This window comes from Procambarus clarkii, chromosome 50 (genome assembly GCF_040958095.1).
Source record: "Procambarus clarkii isolate CNS0578487 chromosome 50, FALCON_Pclarkii_2.0, whole genome shotgun sequence".
Lineage (NCBI taxonomy): Eukaryota > Metazoa > Arthropoda > Malacostraca > Decapoda > Cambaridae > Procambarus > Procambarus clarkii.
This window is the reverse complement of record NC_091199.1, coordinates 24,790,300-24,803,349: the sequence shown is the minus strand read 5'-3', so window position 1 is coordinate 24,803,349 and position 13,050 is coordinate 24,790,300.

Sequence of the window (13,050 nt, the reverse complement as noted above, 5' to 3'; positions counted from 1 at the left end):
GTAATCTCGTTTTCTTTGAACAATTTATTAAATTTATTTGTGTTAATATGGGTTAATGGATTACTACAAGAACAGCAACGCTATTAGTTGCATATTGTAACTAAGATTATTAGAGGAAGTCGGTTTTTCCCGACAGTTGTATCTTAGGGGTGGTGAGGGTAAAAAAATATACTTTTCCTTTACTGTTGGTATAAATATCTCTCTTTGACCTCCATGCATATCCATATGACCAGGTCCATCATATCTTGGGCTGTTATTCCTCTAATTTCTTCCTTTCACGGCACTTCTCCCAGATCCATGGTTGGTACTGGTACTCACAAATAGGTGAGTACACTCCACAACACACACTACCACACACACTACCTCACACACAAAACTCCACACACACTACCATACACACCACCACACACCTCACCACACTGCCACACACACAATCACCATACTTCCACACTACCCTACACACACACTACCACATTACTGCACCACACTACCACACATACCACCACACCACACCACACTACCACACACACACACACTAAACACCATACTACCACACACACACACACACACACACACACACACACACACACACACACACACACACACACACACACACACACACACACACACACACACACACACACACACACACACACGCGCGCGCACACACACGCACACACACTAAACACCATACTATCACACACCACATTACCACACATACTACCACACTACCAGACACACTAAACACCACACCACCACCACAACTACACCACAACACCTTATTACCTCAACAAACCACTACTACACCACTATTACCATACCACACAACCACACCACTATTACCATACCACACAACCACACCACTTCAACCATTAACCACCACTGCAACCAAACATGACCATCAACCTCCATTACTACAACCCTCAACTTCTACTGCTACCAACCACAGCCACCAATGCCATCAACCACCAACCACAACAACATCAATCACCACAGCCTCCAACCACCACTAGCACTAACCACCTCATACCACAACCATCAACCACAACCACCACTAGGACCAACCCCAACCACCACTACGACCTAGCACAACTATCTCCACTACAACAAACCTCAACCATCCATCAACCAACACCTCCAATTCCACCTACACCACCGTCTCCTCCACTACACCTACACCACCGTCTCCTCCACTACACCTACACCACCGTCTCCTCCACTACACCTACACCACCGTCTCCTCCACTACACCTATACCACCGTCTCCTCCACTACACCTATACCACCGTCTCCTCCACTACACCTATACCACCGTCTCCTCCACTACACCTATACCACCGTCTCCTCCACTACACCTATACCACCGTCTCCTCCACTACACCTACACCACCGTCTCCTCCACTACACCTATACCACCGTCTCCTCCACTACACCTATACCACAATCTCCTCCACTACACCTATACCACCGTCTCCTCCACTACACCTATACCACCGTCTCCTCCACTACACCTATACCACCGTCTCCTCCACTACACCTATACCACCGTCTCCTCCACTACACCTATACCACCGTCTCCTCCACTACACCTACACCACCGTCTCCTCCACTACACCTACACCACCGTCTCCTCCACTACACCTATACCACCGTCTCCTCCACTACACCTATACCACCGTCTCCTCCACTACACCTACACCACCGTCTCCTCCACTACACCTACACCACCGTCTCCTCCACTACACCTACACCACCGTCTCCTCCACTACACCTACACCACCGTCTCCTCCACTACACCTACACCACCGTCTCCTCCACTACACCTACACCACCGTCTCCTCCACTACACCTATACCACCGTCTCCTCCACTACACCTATACCACCGTCTCCTCCACTACACCTACACCACCGTCTCCTCCACTACACCTACACCACCGTCTCCTCCACTACACCTACACCACCGTCTCCTCCACTACACCTACACCACCGTCTCCTCCACTACACCTACACCACCGTCTCCTCCACTACACCTACACCACCGTCTCCTCCACTACACCTACACCACCGTCTCCTCCACTACACCTACACCACCGTCTCCTCCACTACACCTACACCACCACCACCTGCAGCACCACTACCCTATTCTTATTCTTCCTCCTTTTTTCCTCCACCTTCCTTTATCCTTCTTCTCCCGCCTCCTTATTTATTCTTCCTCCTTCCTTATTCTTCCTCCTCCTTCCTTATTCTTCCTCCTCCTTCCTTTGTCTTCCTCCTTCCTTATTCTTCCTCCTCCTTCCATATCTTCTTCCTCCTTCTTTAATTCTTCTCCTTCCGTCATTCCTTATTCTTCCTAACCCGTTCTTATTCTTCCTAACCCTTTCATATTCTTCAACCACCAACAACCACTAACAACAACCTACAACCACTACCACAATCAACAACCAACAACCACTATCACTATCAACAACCAACAACCACTACTACCAACACATCAACAACCAACAACCACTACCATCAAAAACCACTACTACTATCAGCAACCACTACTACCAACAATCACTACCACAATCTCCGTGGTGTAGTGGTAAGTTCAGTCTCCGTGGTGTAGTGGTAAGACACTCGCCTGGCGTTCCGCGTGCGCTGTCATGGGTTCGTATCCTGGCCGGGGAGGATTTACTGGGCGTAATTCCTTAACTGTAGCCTCTGTTTAACGCAACAGTAAAATGTGTACTTGGATGAAAAAACGATTCTTCGCGGCAGGGGATCGTATTCCAGGGACCATAGGATTAAGGACTTGCCCGAAACGCTACGCGTACTAGTGGCTGTACAAGAATGTGACAACTCTTGTATATATCTCAAAAAAAAAAAAAAAAAAAAAAAAAAAAAAATCAACAACCACTATCACCAACGAGCACTACCACAATCAACAACCACTATCACCAACGAGCACTACCACAATCAACAACCACTATCACCAACGAGCACTACCACAATCAACAACCACTATCACCAACGAGCACTACCACAATCAACAACCACTATCACCAACGAGCACTACCACAATCAACAACCACTATCACCAACGAGCACTGTCACTACCATCATAATGACTCACTGCCAGTGCCATTGCTTGCTGGCCACACACGGTTTTGTTCCCTGGAAAACTTAAGATTTCGAGCACCTATCAGCTCAAATCATCGCAGTTTTATGAGGAAGAACACGTCAATACTCCAAGACCCAGAGAATATCTTGTTTGGAAGGAAACAACCCAAGGAAACAACTGCACAACCCAGTACACAGGCGACCCAAACTGTCGTACCACACTCGTTGCCCATGGCCGATTTATTTTATTATTTTTTTTGTGAGGACTGTATCACCGACCAGGTCACTTAGAGTCTTACCCTGAAGGGCGAGGCGATACCCGGCGGGCATCGCCACAAGGGGGCACCTTAAAACGTGTACTGAGCCTAACAGTTAAAGGTAAACCAAACAGCTCATTAAGGTGTTAGGTATCCCTGTTTCCACCTGAAGGAATCATTTTACAACCTCTGTTGGATTGGAATCAATTTCTTCAGTCCCAGGAGTGTCACAGGCATTAGGTAGGGCAGTGAATCGGTCCTCACAACGTGGAGATGTCATGAGGAAGTCAAAGAGAACGAGGGAATGGAGGCAGCGTTCTGATGAGGAGGGATAATGGACCGAGGTGCTGCAGGCATCGAAGAAAACTGATATCGAGGTTTCACCACGTGCTTCTACCAGCAAGACACCAGACATAATGGGCCTAGAGAGGACACCATCAATCACACACCAGCTAGGGTCAGACAATGCTTCTCTGTCCACAACCCAGTCACAAGACAGTAGAGGACAGTACCAGTCACACACCAGCCAGTGTCAGACAATGTACCTCTCTACACAGCCCAGCCACAGGACAACAGTATGAGACCGGAGAGGACACGACCAGTCTTACACCAGACATTGTCAGACTCTCCACATTTTCCTAAATTCAAGATGATGCAGACAGACCACTTTCCAACAGCTTATGGAGTAGTAACGCCAATGGAAAAGGAATAACCAGAGCTCAAACTTTTCATCACAGTCAACCTGAGAGGAGAAATGATAATGACACCACGAGACCAACAGACTGCAAATTACGCAGAAAAAGTAACAGCCCTGCAAGGGAAACCTGTATGCTTGGAAAAGTTGGACCCTTCAGAAAGACGCACATGAGCAGTGCTTTTGGGATACTCAATCGACTTTAAACTGGATCCAGTAATAGAACACAAACAAATCCTGAATGCGAAACGATGCCGCCCAAAACTAGACAAAGTAACGACAGGTCAGGAGCTGGTGACCGTCATGGGACATGTGCCAGAAGCATTAAATCTTGGAAATTGGGAACATACCGACAGAGACCATACGTCCCAGAGCCGCTGAGTTGCTTCAGATGACAGCAATACAGCCATCATCAATCATGCTGCACCGGACAGGAGAGATGCGGAGTGTGCAGCCTGAGGCATCCAGCCAAAGACTGTATAGCCAGGCACAAAGCAAACCAGACCATAACAGCCAAATGTCCAAATTGTGGAGGCAAACATCATGCCTGGAGCACAACCTGCTCTGCACGGAAAGAAAAGGTACAGACAGCTCAGGCCAGGATAAACACACAGACCAGCACCACATACACCAACACCAACGTCTGGAACACTCGTGCACAGCCACAACAGACACCCACTCTCACAGAACTAAATTCCTCGAATTTATCAATACTAAATCAGAAAACACACAAAAATGCTACAAAAATACAACAAAAGAAAAAAAGTAAAACGAAACACAATTAATTTACAGTTTTACAGAGATCCAGCTGAAAAACATCGTGAAGATCATGGCAAAGACCATTATAATTGTTCTACAGATGACGCAGAACGCCTCACAACAACATACTCAAGAAATAACTTGTGTAACAATGGACAAGATCGTGCAGCAGATCAGAGTTACACAAGAAATAGACAGTCTGAGACAAGACGAAGCACAAGAGGACAAACAATGCGACATGGATGTACAAACTACCAACAACAGTCGGGTAGTCAAGACACCAGAACATCAATCTTACAAAAGGAACTGCAAGAAGCAGTGACCACTCACGATCAGCAGACTCTTACAACACAAGAGACAGACATCAACCGCCAATGCAGTCTGATATCCAATAACCCCAACAAAGAAGTATTGAACAGCAGAGATGCACAGGTTCCAACAATACAAGAGGCGGGCATGAGCAATATAATGCAGCCCGATATGCAGCATCATCAACAACGAAATACTGGATTGCAGAGATGCATAGATTCCGACAACACAAGAAACGGCCACGAGCAATCAATGCAGTCCCATGTGTAGCAATACCAACATCGAAGTGATGGACAACAAGGATGCACAGATTCCAACAATGCAAGGAATGCCAGTAGGCAATCAGCGCATTCCGATTTGCAGCGACATGACTTGCGAGGTGGAGAATATAGACGTCGATTCCTAAGAGGAGTCTTAGGAATTCCGAGAGGAGTCGAAACCGCCGTCTGGCCATTACGAATACTGCAGTGGAACATACAACGTCTTGTAAATAAAAAACACACCATTCAGGAAGCTGCAATCAGTACGAAAGCATATATAATCCTTTTGGAAGAAACTCTTTTCCCAGACACGAAGTCCTTCAGATTAGCTGGATATCAGTACCATATTATACCATATGAGCAGGGGAGACAAAGAGGGGTTAATGACCCTAGTCAGAAACACAATACCCAGCAAGAAAATAGACCCAGTTTCATGCCGGGATGGAGTAGAGGTATTAGCAGTAACAGTAAATTTGGCTAATATTGAGCTCTTCGTATACAACGTCTACAAGCCCCCTAGACATAATCTAGAAGAAGAGGCAGTGTTTGCCTTGGCCACACATGAACATGTAGTTATTACTGGGGATTTTAATGGTCATCATCAAGAGTTAGGTGCAAATGGATCAGCCAATTCAGATGGGCGTCATTTAGCTGCAGTTCTGCGAAAAGTACCTGAAATAATCCTTCTTAACACTGGGGAACCCCCTCACATTCAAGGGGGTTCCCTTGATCTTACATTAATCTCAAGAGCACTCAAGGATCAGGCGAAGTGGGAGGTTGACCCGGTGATCACCAGTGACCACTATGCTACTGTCACAAAATTGAACATAGTACGATCTCCTACACCACCTGCACAACCTAGGTGGAATTTTAAAAAGGGCAACTGAAATATATACCAAGAGGAACTTGCAAAATGGTATGCAACATACATGCCACCTGAGGATTTGAACATACATGAGACCAAATTTCCAGAAAACCATTGCAGTTGCTGCAAGCAAAGCTATTCCAATCATTACCCCAAGAAACACGAAACGTGAGAACTATAGGTTCTGTAGTAATGAAAATAAAGAACAAAACCACATCTTCAACAAACATCTTCACAAGATGTTGATGAATCAACATATTCAGAAAACATCTAGAGAGAAACCCCACACAAGAAGGAAGAACTCTGCTAAGAGTGGTGATATCTGAAGCAATACGAGTTTCTAGAGAGGAAAAGGACGCAAGATGGTTTGAGTGGTGTCAAACTCTAAATGAACACAGTAGTCTCAGCACATGGGGTCAGATCAAAACCATATCCGGTCGACCAGCCCGACCACAGGCATGTATTCAACCATTGCAGGAGGCTGAGAGACTTGCTCTCCAATTTGCAGAAAGAGCAGCTTCATATCAGCTTCCTGCAATGGTCAGAAGGAAGCAAGAACAATTAAAATAAGAGAGGTTGACAGCCATTCATGACAGCATAGCTACAAATAACGAATGTGACTTTTCCTTTACCAAACAAGAACTAATCAGAGCCAAACAAGGCAGTAAGGACACTGCACCAGGTGCTGATAACATTACATACTGAATGATCGCACATGCAGGCCCTGCTGGAGAACAAGGAATATTGGACGTTATCAATGGATCTTGGCAGCAAGTCAAACTACCGACCTCTTGGAAGAAACAGCAAATGAAGATGATGATAAGAATATATTCTTCAAGCGCATGTCGTAACTCTTGGAAGAAACCAGACATTATTCCGATTCCTAAGTCAAAAGAACCTGCCAATTACAGACCCATTTCATTAACCTCATGCATTAGTAAAACTCCAGAACGGATGGTCTTAAATAAGCTACTGTGGAAGACTAGAGACCATCTTAAACACTTATTTGACTTCCCTAGAGGTGTAGGTACAGAAAACTGCATAGCAACATTACTAGGAACAGTTAACTCAGGTCCGGCAATAGTGATCTTCCTTGATCTAGAAAAAACATTCGAATTTGCAAGCCTGCAACTAATTTTACACACAGTTAAAAAATGTGTAAAGGGAAATATGCTAGCATGGATTCAAGATTACCTAAGTCACAGGTATGCCAGAGTAAAGTTGCAAGGACAAGTGTCGAACTACCACTTGCATGAGAATGGGACCCCACAAGGAGGAGTTCTCAGTCCTAGTCTTTTTAACATCCTTTCGGAAAACCTCGTTACCATGACATTTGCAGAAGGGGTTAAATTGCTAGGCTATGCTGATGATATATCATTAGTCGTCACTGGTCCTTCACTTTTAAATAAAGCACAAGGGGTGTTAGATAACGTAACATCTGAATGCAGCATTTTAGGGCTAAAATTATCTGCACGGAAATCTAAGGCAATGGGACTAAGTGGCCACACTCCAGACAGGCCCCTACGCATTCAAGACATTAACCTTCAGTGGGTTACATAATATCAATATCTCGGAGTGTGGATAGATTCTAAAATGACATTCAACAAGCAAATTCAATATCTGAAGGAGAATGCAAAATCCTGACTGAGTATAATGAGAGCAATCTCAGGGCCACGTCTAGAAGCGAGACACAAAGTGTTAAGAATGTTTAATATACACACTATTCGTTTCCTAGTTGATTATGCAGTGCCTGCCTTACTCACTCTTTCTCCTGGCCAGTGGGGGAAAAGATAAGGTTATTCAAAATGATGGAATGCGAGTCATAACTGGGGCTCCCAGATGGACTAAAATACTGAATCTAACATTAAAAACCAAGCTAATATCGACCGAAATAAGGGAAAAAGAATTGATGCGTTCATGCTGACCAAGATATTGACTAGACCTAGAATCAGTTCACTTAAAGATATAATCACTGGAGCGCTAACTCGGAACAGAAGAGCCTCTAATATTTACAGGTGGACCCATTGTGCATTAAACACCATCAATACATTCGATATAACAAATACAGTCACTGAGAGGGGTGTTGACGAAATACATGCAGACTTCATTATGCAAGCCCCTTGGGAATCGCTGCCAACAGACTTTAAGATTATGGCTCTTGAAGGAAAAAAGAATAAGACTGTTAAGTAACAGTCTGTTACTCTGTTAAGTAAAATTGCACAGATGCTTATAGAAGCAAACTTGGCATCTGACAGCTTCACTTATTTCATGTTTCGTACCTTCACATATATATATATCACTAGACCAGCCGGAACAAGAAACCGGAGCTGCAGTTAAAGCAGGAAACTCTGTAAATTGTTGGAGACTCTCAAACGGGCTTTCATCGCTACAAACAGAGATGCTAGCCATTCAAAAGCCTTCGGAACATGCTTTTGCTGAACACCGACAACATGTTATCATACATAGAGATTCGAGAACTGCTATTGAAACTTTGCAACTAGAACACATACGTGACAACATCAATCGGATCACGAATGTCATATCATTAATGCAAACACTCAAACGTCAAGGCTATCAGGTACTTATCAACTGGGTGCCAAGTCATGTTGGAATAATAGGAAATGACACTGCAGACGAAACTGCAAAACTTGCAACTAAGAGAAGAAATGTAGACATTTACATACCACAGAGTCAATCACAGATTAAGAAAGTAATTAGAAATAGAACAATGCAAAAGATGAACAGTGACCACAACACAGCAGTTGCAACATCAGGATCTGCGGGTTGGTACAAGAATTAAACCAATTACGAACCACTTATTTTTATAAAAGGGAGCATTAGAACAACAGATGAACATTTACATCGGATCGGGCTTGGATACCTATGTGGATGGGAAATAGGCTTACAGGTTCCAGAAGATGAGAGGAAATGTCAGCATGTGGAGACATTCCTGACAGACCACTGAAACATTATCTAACACGGTGCAGAGATACATACCCAATAAGTCTTCAAATTAGATTCAACAGAGTAAAAGTAATTGTTAAATCTTACAGAAGCGACCTTACAAGTCATAAATACTCATTAATATTTATACTCATACAAGCAACACCTAGTAGGCCAACCAGAGGCGAATGGCCCGTGCAAGAAAAAATATATATATATACTCCTTAAATTTCTCCTTCCACCTCGACCTTCTCCTTCTTTCTCCTCGACCTCCTCCTCCTTCCTCCTCGACCTCCTCCTCTAACCTCCTTCATCAAGTACAACAACCAACCACCACTACTATCAATAACAACAACCATCAATAACCACTGTTATCAACCTATACAATCTTCAACAACCTCAATCATCAACAACCCCTACCATCAACCACCACTACAACCAACAACCACTTCCACTAACCACAAAAATCAACCACCACTACCACCAACAACAATCAACCACCACTACCACCAACAACAATCAACCACCACTACCACCAACAACAATCAACCTCTACTACCACCAACAACAATAATCAACCACCACCACTACTGCCAACGATAACCATCAATCACTACAACCACAAAATACAATAATAAACCACCACTATCACAAACCTCAACAACCACCACTATCACATACCTCAACAACCACCACTATCACAAACCTCAACAACCACCACTATCACAAACCTCAACAACCACCACTATCACAAACCTCAACAACCACCACTATCACAAACCTCAACAACCACCACTATCACAAACCTCAACAACCACCACTATCACAAACCTCAACAACCACCAACCACCCCTACCACCAACTACCACCACCATTAACCACCACAGCCATCAACCATCACAACTATCAGCCATCACAACTATCAGCCATCAAGCAAGGGAGACTATGAAGCAAGGAAGACTGTGAAGCAAGGGACTCACTGTGAAGCAAGTGACTCACTGTGAAGCAAGGGACTCACTGTGAAGCAAGTGACTCACTGTGAAGCACGGGACTCACTGTGATGCAAGAGACTTACTGTAAAGCAAGGGACTCTCTGTGAAGCAAATGAGACTGTGAAGCAAGGGACTTACTGTGAAGCAAGGAAGACTGTGAAGCAAGGGACTCACTGCGAAGCAGGGAAGACTGTGAAGCAAGGGAGACTGTGAAGCAAGCAATACACTGTGAAGCTGGGTATTAACTGTGAAGCAAGGGACTCACTGTGAAGCAGGGAAGACTGTGAAGCAAGGAACAATGTGAAGCAAATGAGACTGTGAAGCAAGGGACTTACTGTGAAGCAAGGAAGACTGTGAAGCAAGGGACTCACTGTGAAGCAAGGGACTCACTGTTAAGCAAGGGACTCACTGTGAAGCAAGGGATTCGCTGTTAAGCAAGGGAGAATGAGAAGCAAAGGAGACTGTGAAGCCAGGGAGACTGTGAAGCCAGGGAGCCTGTGAGGCAAGGGAGACTGTGAAGCAAGGGAGACTGTAAGGCAAGGGAGACTGTGAAGCCAGGGAGACTGTGAGGCAAGGGAGACAGTGAAGCAAGGGAGACTGTGAAGCAAGGGAGACTGTGAAGCAAGGGAGACTGTGAGGCAAGAGAGACTGTGAAGCCAGGGAGACTGTGAAGCCAGGGAGACTGTGAGGCAAGGGAGACTGTGAAGCAAGGGAGACTGTGAGGCCAGGGAGACTGTGAGGCCAGGGAGACTGTGAAGCCAGGGAGACTGTGAGGCAAGGGAGACTGTGAGGCCAGGGAGACTGTGAGGCAAGGGAGACAGTGAAGCAAGGGAGACTTTGAGGCAAGGGAGACTGTGAGGCCAGGGAGACTGTGAGGCAAGGGAGACTGTGAAGCAAGGGAGACTGTGAGGCAAGGGAGACTGTGAAGCAAGGGAGACTGTGAGGCAAGGGAGACTGTAAGGCAAGGGAGACTGTGAAGCCAGGAAGACTGTGAGGCAAGGGAGACTGTGAAGCCAGGGAGACTGTGAGGCAAGGGAGACAGTGAAGCAAGGGAGACTGTGAAGCAAGGGAGACTGTAAGGCAAGGGAGACTGTGAAGCCAGGGAGACTGTGAGGCAAGGGAGACAGTGAAGCAAGGGAAACTGTGAAGCAAGGGAGACTGTGAGGCAAGGGAGACTGTGAGGCAAGGGAGACAGTGAAGCAAGGGAGACTGTGAAGCAAGGGAGACTGTGAGGCAAGGGAGACTGTAAGGCAAAGGAGACTGTGAAGCCAGGGAGACTGTGAGGCAAGGGAGACAGTGAAGCAAGGGAGACTGTGAGGCAAGGGAGACTGTGAGACAAGGGAGACTGTGAAGCCAGGGAGACTGTGAAGCCAAGAAGACTGTGAGGCAAGGGAGACTGTGAGGCATGGGAGACTGTGAAGCCAGGAAGACTGTGAAGCAAGGGTGCCTGTGAGGCAAGGGTGACTGTGAGGCCAGGGAGACTGTGAGGCAAGGGAGACTGTAAAGCAAGGGAGACTGTGAGGCAAGGGAGACTGTGAGGCCAGGGAGACTGTGAAGCCAGGAAGACTGTGAGGCAAGGGTGACTGTGAGGCAAGGGTGACTGTGAGGCAAGGGTGACTGTGAGGCAAGGGTAACTGTGAGGCAAGGGTGACTGTGAGGCAAGGGATAAATGTGAAGCAAGGGAGACTGTGAGGCAAGGGACTCACTGTAAGCAAGGGAGACTGTGAAGCAAATGAGACTCTGAAGCAAGGGACTCGCTGTGAAGCAAATGAGACTCTGAAGCAAAGACTCAGTGTGAAGCAAGGACTCACTGTGAAGTAAGGACTCACTGTGAAGCAAGGACTCACTGTGAAGCAAGGACTCACTGTGAAGCAAGGACTCACTGTGAAGCAAGGACTCACTGTGAAGCAAGGACTCACTGTAAAACAAGGACTCACTGTGCTGGTTGTCAGGTGGTAGAGGCAGGTATCGCGGCTGAGGAAGGCACAAGTTAGCCTTCACCAGGGACGGGTTGAAGCCGGCCTCTGTTACAAGTATACCATACTGTAAGATGCTTGTTTACACATTGTTATGGGCTCTATAAGTCCTGAGTCATACTGTAAGGTGCTTGTTTACACAATGTTATGGGCTCTATAAGTCTTGAGTCATACTGTAAGGTGCTTGTTTACACAATGTTATGGGCTCTATAAGTCCTGAGTCATACTGTAAGGTGCTTGTTTACACAATGTTATGGGCTCTATAAGTCCTGAGTCATACTGTAAGGTGCTTGTTTACACAATGTTATGGGCTCTATTAGTCCTGAGTCATACTGTAAGGTGCTTGTTTACACAATGTTATGGGCTCTATAAGTCCTGAGTCATACTGTAAGGTGCTTGTTTACACAATGTTATGGGCTCTATAAGTCCTGAGTCATACTGTAAGGTGCTTGTTTACACAATGTTATGGGCTCTATTAGTCCTGAGTCATACTGTAAGGTGCTTGTTTACACAATGTTATGGGCTCTATTAGTCCTGAGTCATACTGTAAGGTGCTTGTTTACACAATGTTATGGGCTCTATTAGTCCTGAGTCATACTGTAAGGTGCTTGTTTACACAATGTTATGGGCTCTATAAGTCCTGAGTCATACTGTAAGGTGCTTGTTTACACAATGTTATGGGCTCTATAAGTACTGTACAGGTCTTTGTGAATGTGTTCAGACCTGTCTGTTCAGATCTAGACACATGCACCTTCGCATTTTACAGGTCTGTACACATGCACCTTCACACTGTTAGTACAGGTCTGTACACATGCACCTCACACTGTTAGTACAGGTCTGTACACATGCACCTTCACACTGTTAGTACAGATCTGTACACATGCACCTCACA